Below are 15,826 nucleotides of genomic sequence, written 5' to 3' on the forward strand. Positions count from 1 at the left end.
ATATGTAACAATGTGAAATGTGAGGAATGTGTATTTGCAAGCAATGTGCAATGAAGTGGTATGTGGTGAACTTGGGATTTCTTGTATGCATTGTTACTTTAATAGCTTTCAAGTCATAATGCTCCATGGTTGATGTTCTAATTAAGGGCTTCCACTTGTGTGGTATACCTGACAAAGGATTATAAAGTAACACAAAAGTTACAAGTCGTATTTCAGCGTTTGTGTCACCTTTGAATTATGCCTGTATCTAGTTTTCACTTGAGTATCTTACAAAAGTTGCTGAATCTGTGTTGGTATGAAATCCTGGTCATTTGGACCCTTGGTAGCCTAGTCTTTGTAAGCATCTTACTCATTCGCGGGTCACCGTTAACCTCAAGTCACTGACCATGTGACTGATCATGTCATAGTCATGAATATGTCACATACCATATCACCGATCATGTAATTGTCAAAGTCACTGATGATCTTCTCATTTCACAATTTTGTACAGGATATATAGATAGAAGACATGGGGCGGGGCAAAAGAAAACATAAGGAAGAAAGTGAAGAAGAAGATCATGAAGAAGAAGCAGAAATTCCAGCGAGGAAGAAAAAGGATATGAAGAAGAGTAGCAAGGATAGAAGAAATTTTAGAAATTTGTTTAGAGCCTAGGATGCAAGTGAATTAAATCAATTACTTTTTTGTATCTTTTTATAGTGTCACTGTTTTGTTTAATTTTTCTTAATGAAACATTATTTTTATAGATCTTTTGCAGCAGTTCAAGTTTTAGGCATCTTTTGAATTCACCAAGTCACTGTTACTAGCCATGCCATATTGCATATCATTGGCTAAGTCACTAGCCATGTCCAATGTTGATCAGAAGTCAGTAGACAAGTTACTGTTAACCACAAGTCACCTACAAAGTTATTGACCATGTCACTAAAATTGCCATGTCACTGACCATGTCATTGGTTAAGTCATTTGCTATGTCACTGAAATTGCCAACTCACTAGTCATTTCATATTGCATGTCACTAACCATGTTACTAATCATATCTAATGTTGATCAAGTCACTGGCCATATCACTGAAATTGGCATGTTCATACTACATGTTACGGGCTGAGTCACTGACCATATCCAATCCTTAGGTGAAATGACAGCTATTTTAGCTTTGTGGTCTTCATCTTAGGTGAAATGATCAAAATTACTTTTACAGGTAAATTGGTTCAATCCTTGCTCCTCACCCAGATTACTTTCGAGGAGATTTCTACTCACCTAGATTCGCCTCGAGAGGATTACTTCTCACCCATGTTAGCCTTGAGGGGATCTATCCTCACAGAGATTCATCTTTAGGGAATTACCTTACTCCTCATCCAAATTTGCCTTAAAGGTATCACCCAAATATCTCCTCAAGGAGATTACTCTTCATCCATATTGGCCTTAAGGGGATTTCTTCTCACACAGATTCCACTTTAGGGAATTACTTACTCCTCACCTTACTCATCATTCAAATTTGCCTTAAAGGTATCACCCAAATATCTCCTCAAGGAGATTACTCTTCATCCATATTGGCCTTAAGGGGATTTCTTCTCACACAGATTCCACTTTAGGGAATTACTTACTCCTCACCTTACTCCTCATCCAAATTTGCCTTAAAGGCATCACCCAAATATTTCCTCAATGAGATTACTCTTCATCCACATTGGCCTTGAGGAGATTTCTTCTCACACAGATTCCACTTTAGGGATTTACCTACTCCTCACCCAAATTTGCTTTGAGGGGATAGCTCCTCACACAGATTTCCTTTGAGGAACGAGATTACTTCTCACCTATATTAATTGATCATGTAACTGATCATGTAACTGACCATGTCACTTACAATGTATGTAACTGACCATGTAACTTACAATGTATGTAACTGGCCATGTAACTTACAATGTATGTAACTGGCCATGTAACTTACCATGTAACTGATCATGTAACTGACCATGTAACTTACAATGTATGTAACTGGCCATGTAACTAACCATGTAATTGATCATGTCACTGACATTGTCATTGACATGGCTTGTGACTTCACTGGGCCAACTCCTTGGCAACGTGTGTTAATCTCATGTCACAAATTATGTAACTGATCATGTAACTAACCATGTCACTTACAATGTATGTAACTGTTAACGTTAGTGATCCGTGGGGATCTCCAGTTAGCTATAAATAAAGAGAGAGAGAGAGAGAGAGAGAGAGATTGACACAAGATGTATAGTGGTTCGCCTCCGCATGAGCGGGAGACTACGTCCACTTGAAAGCTATACTAGTGTGTCGAGCCTTGCGGCCTAACAAGATTACAAGAGATGTAATGAATCTGTTGAGTTGTGGGAGGAGGCATTCCTTTTATAGATGAAGGAATGCTCTTCCTCTACTTATTCTTCGATGTGGGACAAGTTTCCACATATTTCTAGTCTATTTACCATGCAGAAAGCTATGTTATGGAGGCATCTTGGCAAGGGCGGGAAGGTGGCTTCCCGGTGGCGGATTTGCGACTTCCGGATACCGCCGCGTAGCCTGAACATAGGGCTACACGATGCATGTCTCGGTTGGGCCTTGCCATGTCTTGTGGATGTCCCAAAGTGGGTGTTACTTATGCTTGGTGATGGACGTAAATACTCCATATTATTGGAGGTATGTACAGTAACTGACCATGTAACTTACAATGTATGTACATGACCATGTAATTGATCATGTCAATGACATTGTCATTGACATGGCCTGTGACTTCACTGGCCAGATCAGTAGCTGGCCAAGTTACTAGTCATGTAACTTGCAAACTCAATGCTAACCTTCTTATTTTAAAAATAGGACAAGAACATGTCAAGTCACTGGCTAATCATTGTTATATTCATGTCATTGACCATGTTACATTGCAGGTCCTTAACCATGTCACTGTTATATCTAAAATGGAACAAGAACATGTCAAGTCTCTGGCTAATCATTGTTATATTCATGTCATTGACCATGTTACATTGCAAGTCCTTGACCATGTCACTGTTATACAAGTCACTGACCATGTCACTGGTTAAGTCACTGGCCAGTGAAGTCATTAGCAAAGCAATTATTACGTCAAAATGCAACTGAAAATACATCATTACATCTACAATATTGGTCAACAACTTTACATATCATGGAGTAAACTTTAGGCCTTTCAAGCAGATTTATATATCATGGAAGCCAAATCCCCTAACAAGTTTCGCATTGTTGATCTTTCACCTATCCACAACAAAATGAATAATAATCTCAAAGAAAAACTAGTCATAAATCTAAGCCAGGATAAGGATGAACAAAGAAACTCGGAAAAAAAAATGAAAATCGTAAACCTTGATTCTCCCAAGAAAGCATTTTACAGAAAACTAATACACTGACACAGTTTTCAAGCAGCTGAGATAACCAGATGGAGCATAATTAACCTTGCAATTACCCCATTTGTTGTTCATATGAAATTCTAAAACTCTATAACAGGCCTCCAAATCAAATGAACTGGTGTCAAAGCTGGGGTTGAGGTAGAATGGATCAACGAAGAAGATGGCGGAAGACAATATCTTTGTCTAGAACTTCTGCTTCCAAAACCGGGTGCACAATTACTTGAATGGCTTCTCAATTTCTTCTTATCTCCATAAATCCCCCCATCTGATCTTACTTGCCAAACCTTAGTTTCGTTCAGGCCAGTCGGAAGAACACAATTGCAGAACAAACCTAAAGTTCATTGAAAAAACATGAGAAGATTCATTGATGTTTTTCGTGGTCAACAATGAAAACTGCAAAAAAGGAGCTAAATTGCATCACCAGGCCAAGGAATACATCACCAAAAACAATTCTAGTAATCTGATAGTTCATGTTGACAAACACTTTCTGAATCATAGTCATCTTACATTTTGATAGTTCATGCTCCTGACAACCACTTTCTATTTTAGTTTTCACATATCCTATCACTTCATTCCTATATTATTGACACATATAAGTTACTCCACCTAGGGAGATAAAATTGTGACCTTGAGAAAAATCAAATTCCGTTCTGAACAGACTCCATTGTTAAGGACAAAATGCAAACAAACTACTGTTTGACCAAAACATGCATCGAAACCAAACGACTGCCAAATTCTATCAGAGTCCAACAAAAAATTGAACCTAGAGCGAGACAAATTTACATTGATAGATAATTCATGCACAATCCTAATAACAAACTAAGCACCTCAGTTTGTTCATTCTCCACCAATAAGACAAATAAGTGGAACTCAACCAAAATTGCTTAGTCATTCAGCAAAAGAACAAAAAATAGTTAAATCAGTTGGACCCTATAGCAACAAGATAAGATTTTTTTTTTCCAGCTCCGAATTCCCTAACGCTTCTCTTAATTATCATCCCTTGCATCATAATCATTATACCTAAATGTCTGCTCGGAAGCCAAGCGTAACAAATAAATTTCATTGAAAACCTCCCACAAAGTGAGATCTTCTTATGTGTTAGCTGCTCATCACTGCTAGTAAGGTGCAAAACAGTCACAACTACCAAATGGTCAACACACTCAAGGCAACCGGAGTACCACACCACATTTACATTAGAAAACTAAACTCATCACATACATCATTGTTATTATCATTCATTTCATTCCACAGAACAGTGAATGGAGTATTCGGTACCTGGTTGGTGACAGCCTTGGCCGTGCGACGAAAATCCTTCCTCATCACAGACTTGTGAACCAAACTGGTTGGCTTGTTCTGCTTCCTGATCTTTGCGTGCAGCCTGAATACTCAACAGTCTTCTTGTTTGCCAAACCTGCTCACCAAACAATCCAAATCGAATCACAACAAAATCACATATTTGTAGTGTTTATTATTAGATGAATTAGAACAAATCAGTCCTAGGGTTTGTTATTTTCTGAGGCGGAGTTAAATTACCGGAATGCTTTTAGGAGTGGAGGTTGTAGAGGTTGTTAGGCTCCTTGTTGAAACGGACCGACGGACGCCGGCTTGGCTCCAGCCGAACTGCTTGACCAAGGAGTTGTTCTTCTTGACAATCTCCCAGATCAACTGTCCTGGAACGGTGGTCATTGGAACCAAGCAAAAGCTGTACGAACCGATACAAATGGATTATTAGATAAATACAAGACTAGAATCAGAGTTTGATTTGATAGAAATCGAATCGAAATCCTAGCTATAAAAATCACAAAGCAGGAATAACTCTATTAAAGCTCAAGAATCAGACCTCCGAAGCAATTCCCGAAAATCGGCGCCGCCTCTACCAGATCTCTCCATCTCTACAGGGCCGATTCGAAGCTCCCGCTCCGGCGAAGAAGCGCAGAAACAACGGCGTAGGGAGACCGGGCGTACTGGACGCCATTGGAGAGAGAGAGAGAGATGAATGAGTTTGAATGGATAAGGGTTCGCTGAACCCAGGCTTGGGTAATGGGAGGAAGAGAGAGATGTCAATGGCAGTTTTTGTAATTATTGTTACTCTTAGTGGCAGGTTGTAAGGAGGTGACCTTAATTATCATGAGGACATTTGTGTGTCCTGAATTATAATAAGGCACTTCAAAATGACCTCTTTTATCATTGGCCCTTTTTCTTTTCATGAGAATAATCCCTTTATGTTACTTCTCAAAAGCCAAAAAAAAAAAAATATATCTTCCTTTTACACGTTGCTAAGAGAGAGAATCTCAGAGCAATTCATCAAACTTCTTTTTCTTCTTTATTGCTAAACGTGTCATTGGTTCAGTAGCAGCTTCATTTGCAATATGAGGAGTAGTAACAGTAGTTGTAGCAGGAGCAGTAGCAAGAGCAGGAGCAGTAGCAGTAGCAGGAGCAATTAAATCTGTCAATCCATGAATGACATATCAATTCAATTTGAACAGTAGCAGATCATATCATTGACAGTAGCCGATCATATCATTGAAGCAAATTGCAGATCATATCACTGAACAGTAGCAGAGCATATCATTGAAATTATATTTTGAAATCGTTGCATGATAGTCTCATCATCTATACTAGTAAAAATGTCTTTCTCAATATATGAAATCAAGCTATCATTCATAAACTCGTCTCCCATTCGATTTCGGAAATGAGTCTTCACAATGTTCATAACAAAAAATATGCTCTCTACACTTGCAGTCGCAACTGGTAAAATCAATATCAATATCACAAAAGAATTAGCTGATCGAGAATCATTACTTGACAAAATATATATGTCCTCCTCTATATTCTGTTTCTCTCTTCTATCTCTCTCTTATTCTCTAGTTTATAACTATATATATATATATATAGACGCACATGTTATTGATATTGATGTAATAAAATATTTTTTTAATCGTTTCTGTATTGGAATTGAAAATATGTAAATAAGAAAGAAATAGAAATCATTAATATAGAATGGGTTATATATTGGATGCCAAAAAGATTTGGAAAAGGAAAATATTATATGATATTAATTATCAAGGTTGGGAGCACCGAGCATGTCTGCTCAAACAATCCCACAAAAAAAAAAAAAAAGAGCACGTGAAGTACTCTGAAGATGGTCCATCATCATTAGTCAAATTGATAAATTAATATAAAAATATATAACAAAATTTGATTCTAGTATAATATTAATATATATATTATTTTTTTGAGTGGGGTATGGGACCCAGCGGACCCCTGTCTCCCTCTCATTATTGGATCAGTGGCAATGCCCGTAAATTGTTATGAAACCCGAGCATTTTGGTCATTTTTAATTAAAATTTGAAGTCAAACTTGCATTATTTGGTCAGATAAACCCAGCATGCATGTGGGTGTTGTGGTCGGCCTAGGTGGTCTAGGCCACGTCGCGGTGAAGTTTGCCAAGGCTATGGGGCTTAAGGAGTTAAGGTTACGGTAATTAGTACCTCCCCTAATAAGAGAGAAGAAGCTCTTACACGTTTAGGAGCTGATTCATTTTTGGTCAGCCGTGATCAAAGTGAAATGCAGGTGGTTACTTGAACAACAAGTTACCTTGATTTCGTAATCAATAAGTTGATTGTTAAGCGTGTTTAATTTGTGGATAATGTTCTCTTGTTGAATTTTTAGGCTGCCATGGGCAAACTGGATGGCATCGTTGACACGGTTTCGGCTGCTCATCCTCTCTTTCCTTTGATCCGTTTGCTAAAGACGGATGGGAAGCTTGTAATAGTCGGTGCACCGGAGAAGGCTCTTGAGCTTCCAGTTTTTCCTCTGCTAATGGGTAACTATGAATTGAATTGACTTATTAAAGTACTTCAAAAAAAAGAAGATAATTATTGATGAGTACTTTTTATTTTACAATTACAGGAAGGAAGGTGGTAGCTGGTAGCAAAATTGGAGGTATGAAGGAGACACAAGAGATGATTGATTTTGCAGCCAATAAGCACAAGTTGTCAATGGTGAAGCACACCCTCCTTGACAAATCTATAGATTGCAATGCAGCTGTGGTATTATTGATAGAAAAGAAATATTTAGCAAAATAGAAAAGCTCTATCAGCCGAGCCATCCAGTTTATGGGGATACCTGCAGAAAGAAAAGTACACTGGAAATGTGGATACAATGTGCATAGGACAGAGAACAAGAAACGCATGTGTCATTAAGTGATCCTGCGTGGAGTATCTACCTGACAGAAACCTTTTTTTGATACATAGAAACTTTGCAGTTTGTACTGGAAATTATTCTATGCACCGACGGTGTAAGTGACCCAACCCTTATAAAATAATCTCAACCCTTGATATTTATTATCAACTTTATTTTTAATAAACAAAAAGTGTATTTAATGCAATCTAACCATTCATTTATGTTGGTGCAAGTGCACGGCGGTGCTCTGAATAATCTCTCGTAGTACCCAAAAAAAAAGAAAGAAAAAAAAAAACTTTGCAGTTAAGTTTGAATTTTGTTTTTCTTCAATTAATAGCAGTCCAGTTTGATATTAAATATTAAGTTAGCTATTTCATCGACAAAACACAAGGAAATTTGTTGTTTAATGAAGTACCTTCTAGGCTTCCCTAACAAGATCCCTGAAGACCAATACTTTGGCAGAAGATCGCAACAGCAGCATAAAGTGTGATTAATTACAGCCAATCAAACAGTTGGTGACTCCAAACAGCAGACAAGATTATCTAGATCAATATCCAGATGTCACATTTGGGGGTCACCAATAGTCTCCACAGGAACAACACCCATCCTTAAAATGATGAAATCTTTTGGCGTCCCGAGCAATTATTTCTCTCCCAATAATTTCTCTCCGTGACAAATTTTATCCAGGAATGACAGTCCCCACAAACTTTAAGGTTCTTGAATATCCTGATGATGGTATTCTTTTTACTACTCACTAATAGAGCAAAGGCAATGGCTAGCTTTTCACTGTGATAGTACAAAGACCTCTTCTTCTTCTCCTCATCCAAATCCTGTAACACAAATCTTGTATCAGGAACATAACCCAATATTTGCACCTCCTCAAACAATTTCTCTAAGGTTTCATTTATCTCTCTAGATCTTGGATGGGACAAATCTCCAGCCATGAAAGTGTGAACCTCCCTGTCCACATCAACCCAACTCATTGCCGGGTTCTTCTGGAATTTCATCTCCCTCATTGTACTTTTCATATCAATAACTTGACTCCAATTACCAGTTGAAGCATAAAGATTTGTCAACAGGACATGAGATCCTCCGTCTCCTGGAGCAAGTTCAAGCACTTTCTTTAGAGCTCTTTCTGCCATCTCAACCTGTCCATGAAGTTTACATGCACTTAGCAGTGCCCTCCATAATACTAAATCTGGATTTTTGACTTCTTTTATCAACATTTCGGCATCTTCAAGTCTTCCAGCACGCCCCAGCAAATCAACCATACAAGCATAGTGATCCCTTGTCAACTCAATATTGTGATTACTCCTAATGGTAGAAAAAATTTGGCAGCCTTGTTGCACCAATCCTGAATTATTGCATGCCAAGAGAACACTCAAAATTGTTACATCGTTTGGTTCAAGTCTTAAGTCTTTCATCCCATCAAAAAGCTGAAGTGCTTCATGTCCAAATCCATTCTGCGCATAGCTATATATCATGGAATTCATGGAGACCAAATCAATTTCAATCAAGGCATCAAAAACTGACCTTGCCATCTCTGTATTTCCGCATTTCCCATACAAGTTAATGAGAGCAGCACCAGCATATATGTGTCTATCCAATCCAAATTTTGTGACCGTGGCATGAATTTGCTGTCCTTCATCCATCATAGCAAGGCTTGAGCATGCCTGAAGAACACTAGATAAAGTAAAAGAATTCGGAACTCCTGAATCACGAATCATCTTTCTAAACTTTGTCAAAGCCAACTCTTCTCTACCATTTCGAACAAGAGCCACGATAAGAGACGTCCAAGTTACCAGGTTTGGATGCTGAAACCTTTTAAAAATCCTCAGAGAATCATCAATCAATCCACACCTAGCATACATTGTTAGAAGTGAAGTCTGTGACGCCACAGCAGCTTCACAACCAGATTTGACAACAAGACCATGGACCAACTTACCATGAGTTAAATCCTCCAAGTTCCCACAAGTGATCAAGATGCTAGCAAAAGTATACTCATTAGCCTTAACTCCTTGGTTGATCGTGTCCCCAAAAACCTCAAGAGCTTCACCATCATCACCATGCTGAGAGTAACCAACAATCAGCGCCGTAAACAAAACAACATCTTTCTCCCCAACACGATTCGACACCAACCTTGCATCCCCCATTCTACCAAACTTTGCATACATATCAACAAGAGCACTACCAACAAACACATTTGCCACCTCCAGACCCAAAACCACTGACAACCCATGAGCCCTCCGCGCTTCATATACAAGACCCAGACCCGAAAAAGCCTTGAAAACACTGGAAAACGTGTACTCATCCGGCAAAACTCCATCAAAGACCATCTTCCCATACAACCCAATAGCCTCCTTACTCTTCTTGTGGCCAATGTATGAAGAAATCATGGCATTCCAGATGACTACATGTCTCTCAGGCAATTCGTCGAACACCTTACGTGCATTATGTAAGCTACCACATTTCAAACACCCATCAATGAGCTTATTGGCTATAGTGAGTTGTATGTACCCGGATTTGATCATATGGGTCTGAACTATTCCCAAGCCTCTTAGGGACTTTGTCTGTGTGCATTGTTGAATCAGAGAAGAGTAAAAGTTTGAGGCCTCTGTGTGGCTTGTGTTATGGGCAAGAGATGTCAAGGACTTGAGGTGGGTTGGTGTTATAATTTCCAAGGTTGCAAGCAAATTGAAATGCTTGGGGAAACCAAAGGCCATACCCATATTTGATGGAAGCAAACACTAGTAACTCCCAATCACTACTTACTATTTTGAGTCTTCCAAACTGGCAATATCAACCTACCTTCCTTCCCTCTGTTCCATCTTTGCCTTCGAATTCAAAACTCCCAACTCCATCGTCAACCATGAGCTCTATCAGCTCTACCACTAAGCCTAAGAAGCAGCTTCATATAGCTTTGTTCCCATGGCTTGCCTTTGGAGTTTGGACGAAACTCGGTTGTTTAGCTAGTGCCTTCAATTTTAAATTTTTAACCCAAGTTCACAATGAAAATAACGGTAGCATTTTATCATTAATTACAAATTTTATGCAAAAATAAGAAATTAGATTCATGTTGACATGTTGTTTATCGTGCATGTTGACACAATTAGCATGCATTCTAAGTCAGACAATATATAAGTCAATTAGACATTCAAGATCTAAAAAAATAAATATTCTCCGCTTACCCAACAACAAAACAAGTAACATTATGAGCAACTATATTCATATAATTTACTACAAACTATTCAATTAGTCTCGTGTATTTTGGAGTTTCTAATAAGTTATTTGCATTTTATTTACAACTAGCTGCTAAGCCCTTGCAGCAATGCAGCTGGAGAGAGAGAGAGAGAGAGAGAGAGAGAGAGAGAGAGAGAGAGAGAGAGAGAGAGAGAGAGTTAAATATCGCAACATATAGGGGCAAAATCGTCTAATCACTATTCATTAAATAGTATTGAACAGTGACTTGCGAGATGAGTTTTAGTATAGAGTATAATTTTCACAATTTAATGAAAACTAACAGTCTGAGCGAAGTTTCACTAACCATTCATTTTTCACATAAATGCCTCGATCCTATTGTTTTTGACCAGCAACTAGCTTCCGCCATCGATCGATATTAATCATATTAGTTATATGTATTAATCAACTAACTGATCAAGCTGGGCAGCATTAGGGCCCTATGACTGCTCATCAGGCATCGACCCATATGTTATTTCGAATATTAGGACCATCTCCATCAAAGAGCTGTATGGACATGTATCAAGGGGTTTTCTGATCCACTCATACAAAGTACCTAGCAGTCATAACAATAACATAAGAAGAAAAAATTTCAATTTTTTCTCTTCAAAAAGAAAACCTCTTCAAAAAGAAAACCTCTAGGGTTTGAGAGAACGCCGCCCTTATAGGTGGTCGTTTCTGCAACTTTCTCCATCTCTGATGAAGAACTATGTCGGCACATCCCTTGGTGTCGTATACCTCGAGCGCGGTGCAAACCGTCTCTTCTTTTCTTCCAATTTGCTTTTCAAAAGCGTGGTCTAAGACTCCTCTTGCGGCGGCAGACTGCGATGTTTTCCCTCTCTCTCAGGTCTTCACAACTTGGGGTTCAAGGCTGAGTTCGATCTGGGCAAGTGGTCGACGACCTTCCGATGGGATATCAGAGGTTTTGGATCGGATCCGGATTTGGGATCCATGGACTATGCGGACTTCTTGGAATTTTGGCCGTGACTCCTTGGAATTTCTGGGAGTAGGGCTGTGGGAGGGGCTCGAGATGGGCAAGTTTTCGACCCAGATCAAAGTGCAGTTGTTGGAACGGCCACGAGTGTCGGAATGGTTTTCTGGTTTCTAGTTCCCAGATCGGACCAAACGGAGTTTGCGACCAGAGATTTCATGTCAAAGACCGATGACGGTGCAGCAGTCCATGGGTGGTGACGCTTAGAGTCGTGTGGACGAAACCAGGACGAGAGATTTACGGCGTTGCGGATCTGGAAGGGTGGCCGGACGTCGGGCTGAAGCTAGGGTGCCCAAGTGCTTGGGTGCCCAGATCAGATTATGTTGGGCCTTGGCCTTTGTCAAGTTTGACCCGTTAGACTTGACCTTGGATTCAGGCCGGATTTGGATCCGCATTTGGGACCCAGGACGTAATCAAATCCGGATCTTGGATCCGAGACAGCTGCTCATTTTGATATGGTATTTGTTCTGGTTCTTGGGAGTTCGATTGCTAATTTACGAGTTTCTGACACCCTCGGTTACTTTCGAACTCTCGGTGAGCGAATCACCTCTCCTAGGTGATCATATCACCGGTTACGGCTACGGTTACGGTTACTATTACATTTACACTGCTCTCGTGACATATGCAATGCAACGATGTCGTTCGGCATCAAGTCACATGGTTACCTTTCATTCTAGATGCGTATGTGCATCTTGTTATCTTTTATTGTTTTCCTACATTACAGATGCGTCTGTGCATCTTGTTATGTTTTTTCGTTTATCTTTCGATGTTTTTACATCGCTCCATGTACTTCTCAGTTCACTTAATATAATTTCTCGTCTTTCTCATAAAAAAAAAAAATCAAAGAGATGCATGGTTGAGATGAAGCTAAGAAGGTATTGTTGCCCATCCAAGTGGAAATATAAAGCGTTGAAATCATTAGGAACACTCCATCAAAGACTTTCTTTTCAGGCAACTCATCTAACAACTTGTGGACGTAGTTAATACTGCCATGAGTCCATGGGTGTGAACTATTCACATGTCTCTTCAAGCAGCACAACATAACAGCTGACGCCGAAGTTGTCCCAATTGACTATTTGAACACTGCCATGGAACGCCTTTTAAGAGGAGACTTGACGTATCGATTTGTTGTCGACGTTGGAAACACATTGAAGTGTACCACTTAAATTTGCATGGAATTTGGAATCGAGCTTGATTTCCTTGTCTCAGTTTCTGTTGCTTGTTGACTCTTATGTAGACATGCAAGGTGGCATGTAATAAACATTTAAATGTGTTTGAGATAAATCATGCAGAAGTAGATGAAGAAGGAACCTTGCTATAACCAGTTCCCGGTTCCCACTTCTGCATAGTTGCTTGTACTTCTGCAAACTGGTTAAATGTGTTTCACAAGGTTAGAATTATATCCCGTCTATAATGCCCACTGAAACACAAATGATATATATCAAGTAAATAGAAAAAGAAAACAAATTTAACGAGGACCTGTGGTAACTGTTGTATGGCGTCAAAATTGGGATTGGACAATTATGATACTACAGGCATCCAAAAGATGAACACAGAAAATTGTGACCTAAGAGCATCTCCAATGGTTATGTCTTTTAGCCTTGGTCAAATTTAAATTTGACATATGACATGGCAAAATTGACATGTTAACATTTTGACTAATTTTAACTCTAATGGATATGTCAAATTTAAATATTATTTTAATATACATAATTCTATTTATGTTGTTTTCCTTTTTTTTTTTTTATCTTGTAAATCAAATATCATACAATGAATGCTTCCAGTAAAAGATGCAATTGAGATTACGAGAATTTGAGATATGGGAATACATAGCAGGAAACCTAAATAGATGAAGACATAAACATATAGTACTTCACTAGAAACCAAACGAACTAATACAAACTAAAAAAACTAGAAGGCTTTCTTGATCCCCATACAAACTATTGCTTTCTGATACAAACTAAACTTCTAGAAGGCTTACTAGAAGGTCCATTGAATTGACCTAAAGACTTGCACAGCCTTTCTTTTCCTTTATGTTGGGTAATAGAAACATGACAGCAATAGCAACATGCTTTAATCATCTGCATTTATCACTGTTAAGGATATAGGACTGGAAAGTAAAAACAATCCTAATTTAGGATTGACACTCCTTAATTATCAAGATCTCAAACCTACAGGATTGAAGTTTGGTAACAATCCTGATACGGGATTGAGAGGCAATAGTGATCCAAGACTAGACACTATGCAGGTCTTTGCTCACATCAGTGTCAAAGCACAACCTTATGCTCCTGATGTAAATGTGATATTGAACTCAGAGAAGAAATACACAAGAAATTCTCTCAAAACACTCATGTTGTTTACATTCTATCAATCACAGTCTGCACAACAGAACCACAAAACAAAATCTTCAAGGGTTTGAGCAGGAGTGAGGGCACCTGAGTAGGACAACCATAGCACATTAGCTATTAGTACATCCATGTTAGAACAAATATGTAGCCTCAAATGATGATAAAATTATGTATGTTAAGCCAAAACCGAAAACATGCAATCTTTAAACTGGTTTATATCTTCCAAAGACTAGGTACTTGAATTGTTGATTTATGGATTTTCTTGAAGCAATATCATATCACAATAAGCTTGTACTACCTTTGTATCATCTGAGGTTAAAAGAGATAGCAGACCAAATTGGAGGAAGAAGGAAGTATGTGAGGAATATTACTCCAGCAGTTCCAGTAATCACGACAGGATCCGCTGGTGAAATGGTCTCGACAGTTGATGAAGCAATGGGCTTGGCATCTTGAATTACTTTGGTGGTCTGTCCTGCTGTATCACCTATCATCTGGGACCAAATATATCACTCAATAAATATACTGAATTCAACAAACGGGTGAATAGTATACAAATCCACCTTATAGTTATCTATTGCCAATACATCAATTTAAAATCTTAATTTCCCCACATTAAAGTATATGAAAATAGTTCGAATGTTCCACTAGTGATGAATGAGTCCACCTTATAGTTATCTATTATTGCCAATACACTCATGTTGTTTACATTCTATCAATCACAGTCTGCACAACAGAACCACAAAACAAAATCTGAAAAATCAAAAGAGCTGAGTGAGGCATTTGATCAAATACCTGCAAACACTAAGGGCACCCAATCACTATTTGACCCACCTCCAAACTTCACAACCCATTCAATTTATACCAACCTATGCACTTGTAAATGCTTTCGATCAATATATTCATGCTTGGTGGCCTTGGGTTGTTTGACAAACCATTATTCAATTTCTCTTCTCCATTCGTAAAGTTTCTGATTCTGTTTTGGTATTAAGCCGTCGGAAATCACGAACACGGTGACTGACGTCATACCCAAAACATCAATTGTTCAAAACTCCAGCAAAATAAAAAAAAAACTAATGATAGTACGAGGTAGAGCACGACAAGAGGATTAATTTTCCTACCTCATGCAAGTCAATCGGTGGCCGGAAACCGCCACGAAGTCACCGGAGCAGTCGAGTCTTCTCGGCATTGATTCTCTGTCCAAAGTCCAAAAATTTTGATCCATGTTCCTGATACTCAAGAAGAGAGAAGAAATTTGAAGAGAGAAAAAGTGTTTCCCTGAAATTTTGAAGTCCTGGGTGAGATGAAGGAAGAAAGATGCGAGAGAGACGCACTGAGAAACAATAAAAAAAAAAAAAGACAGAAAGAGAAGACGCTGTCAAATTTGACAGAGGAGAGGCCTATGTCTAATCCACGTCGAAATGGCACATCAGTTGGAGAACTCCTTGGACAGTCAAAAGAAAAGTAATCGTTGCAAGGTCAGGTGGCAAAAGACCAATCTGTTGGAGATGGTCTAACTAGTGATGCTAGTGATGCTAGATCAGTAAGTACTGTGTACGTACGAAAGAAGTTTCATCACTTTTCTTCTCAATCGCATGCAGTAAAGTCTGACCACCAAGTCATCATTCCTACCATTCTGTTGACCGCCGATGTCGGTTGAATCTCTTGAATT

The 15,826-nt window shown here is 38.8% G+C and overlaps 1 long non-coding RNA gene, 1 other non-coding gene and 2 pseudogenes across 2 annotated transcripts; 1 reads left to right on the forward strand and 3 right to left on the reverse strand.

Moving 5' to 3' along the window:
• Positions 1-4,423: 4,423 nt before the first annotated feature.
• On the reverse strand, positions 4,424-4,515 carry LOC133727639 (small nucleolar RNA R24). The gene has a single exon (XR_009855316.1). It is a non-coding gene; the product is annotated as a small nucleolar RNA R24 (small nucleolar RNA).
• Positions 4,516-6,396: 1,881 nt separating this feature from the next.
• On the forward strand, positions 6,397-12,975 carry LOC133722131 (probable mannitol dehydrogenase; annotated as a pseudogene).
• LOC133722920 (pentatricopeptide repeat-containing protein At5g65570-like) lies at positions 7,293-10,699 on the reverse strand (annotated as a pseudogene).
• Positions 12,976-14,197: 1,222 nt separating the features above from the next.
• On the reverse strand, positions 14,198-15,615 carry LOC133722947 (uncharacterized). Its single transcript, XR_009852910.1, has 3 exons — positions 15,276-15,615; positions 14,950-15,171; positions 14,198-14,648 (listed from the first exon to the last, which is right to left on the reverse strand). It is a non-coding gene; the product is annotated as an uncharacterized LOC133722947 (long non-coding RNA).
• Positions 15,616-15,826: the final 211 nt, after the last annotated feature.

This window comes from Rosa rugosa, chromosome 1 (genome assembly GCF_958449725.1).
Source record: "Rosa rugosa chromosome 1, drRosRugo1.1, whole genome shotgun sequence".
NCBI classification, from domain to species: Eukaryota; Viridiplantae; Streptophyta; class Magnoliopsida; order Rosales; family Rosaceae; genus Rosa; species Rosa rugosa.